This window comes from Trachypithecus francoisi, unplaced genomic scaffold, assembly GCF_009764315.1.
Source record: "Trachypithecus francoisi isolate TF-2019V2 unplaced genomic scaffold, Tfra_2.0 Lachesis_group0, whole genome shotgun sequence".
NCBI classification, from domain to species: domain Eukaryota; kingdom Metazoa; phylum Chordata; class Mammalia; order Primates; family Cercopithecidae; genus Trachypithecus; species Trachypithecus francoisi.
This window is the reverse complement of record NW_022681453.1, coordinates 142,698,468-142,700,471: the sequence shown is the minus strand read 5'-3', so window position 1 is coordinate 142,700,471 and position 2,004 is coordinate 142,698,468. Positions and strand designations below refer to the sequence as shown.

The 2,004-nt window shown below is 40.5% G+C and overlaps 1 pseudogene; it reads left to right on the top strand.

Moving 5' to 3' along the window:
* Positions 1-276: 276 nt before the first annotated feature.
* On the top strand, positions 277-482 carry LOC117084776 (annotated as a pseudogene).
* Positions 483-2,004: the final 1,522 nt, after the last annotated feature.

Here is a 2,004-nt window from a genome sequence, read left to right as displayed (position 1 = left end):
GCCTATAATCCCAGCACTTTGGGAGGCCAAGGTGGGTGGATCACCTGAGGTCAGAAGTTCAAGACCAGCCTGGCCAACATGGTGAAAGCCCCTCTCTACTAGAAATACAAAAAATTAGCTGGGTGTGGTGGCAGGCGCCTGTAATCCCAGCTACTCCGGAGGCGGAGGCAGGAGAATCACTTGAACCCGGGAGGCAGAGGTTGCAGTGAGCCAAGATTGCACCACTTCTCTCCAACCTGTGCAACAAGAGTGAAACTCCGTCCCCCCGCCCCCAAAAAATGTAAACTTTCAGGGATCATTCTATAGTTTGTTACTAGAGAAATTTCTCTAGATGTGTAGAACACTGGAAACCATGAGGGGGAGGCGCAGCATTCTCTCCTGAGCGTGAAGCCAGCTCTTGGTGTTGTTTCACTGCAACTGTCATTTGTCATTGATGATCATTCTCTTCCTCTGGGAGAGGAAGAGGACACAGTTTGAGTGGTTCCCATTTTATTTAAAGAAAAGAAAAGACTTTTTTTTAATTGGTAAATCAAATCTAACAATGTGTAAAACGAAACATATCATGGCCAAGTACAAGACTTATTTCACTTGAAAAAGGTAACCAATGTACTTATTAGTTATCTATTGCCATATAAAGAAATCATCTTCAAAATTTGGCATCCTAAAGCAATAAACATTTATTATCTCACTATTTCTGTGGGCAAAAAATCCAAGTGATATTTAACTGGGTTCTCTGGCAAAGGTCTGTCACGAGGCTGCCAAGTGTAAGCTGGGGTGGTGGTCTCATCTGAAGACTTCACTGTGGGAAGGTCTGCTTCCAAGATCACTGCATCTTGCTGTTGGCAAGATCCAGTTCTTTGTGGCTGTTGGACTGAAGCCTTCAGTTCTTCTCTGGCTATTGGCCAAAGGCCTCCTTCAATTCCATTCCATGTGGACCTCTCCACAGAAGCAGCTCACAACATGGCGGCTGATTCTCCTCAGAGCAAATGAGTAAAGGAAATCACACAAAATGGAAGCCACAGTCTTTTTATAACTTAAATCTCAAGAATGACATGCCACCATCCCAGCCACATTGTATTTGTCATAAACGGGTCAGTAAGTTCAGGTCATTCTCAAGGAGAGGGAATTACACAGAGGCATGAATACCAGGAAGAGGGGATTACAGGAGACCATCTTGGGGGTGGCCAACTACATTGTAATGCATCCCATTCACAGAGGAAAGGAGGAAACACGATCATATCATGAATGAAGAAAAAGTATTTGACAAATTCAACACTCATTCATAATAAAAACTTCTGGTAAATTATGACTAGAAGGCAACTTTCTTAACCTTATAAAGAGCACCTATGAAACACTTAAAGCTAACATCATACATAATGATGAAAGAATGAATGCTTTCCCCTAAGAGCAGGAACAAGGCACGGATGTCTGCTCTTACCACTTCTATTTGCCATTTCCCTAGAGGTCATAGCAAGCTCAATAAAGCAAGAAAACAAATAAAACCTAAAAATATTGGACAGAAAGAAGTAAAACCATCTGTATTTGTAGACAATATAATTGTGTATACAGAAAATCTTAAGGATTTTTTAAAAATGACTAAAACTAATAGCTGAATTTAGCAAAGTCACAGAATACAAAATTATATACAAAAATCACTTTTATTCAAATATACTGTTACAATTAGAAAATATTTTTAATATATACTATTTATAAAAGCATCAAAAACATTAAATATTTAGGAATAAATTTAATGAAAGATATGCAAGGACTCCCTCTGAAAAACTATAAAATATTCAGAACAAGGCTGGGCGTGGTGGCTCATGCCTGTAATCCCAGCACTTTGGGAGGTCGAGGCAGGAGGATCACCAGAGGTCGAGAGTTTGAGACCAGCCTGATCAACATGGAGAAACCCCGTCTCTACTAAAAATATAAAATTAGCTGGGCATTGTGGTGCATGCCTGTAATTCCCAGCTATTTGGGAGGCTGAGGCAGGAGAATCTCTTG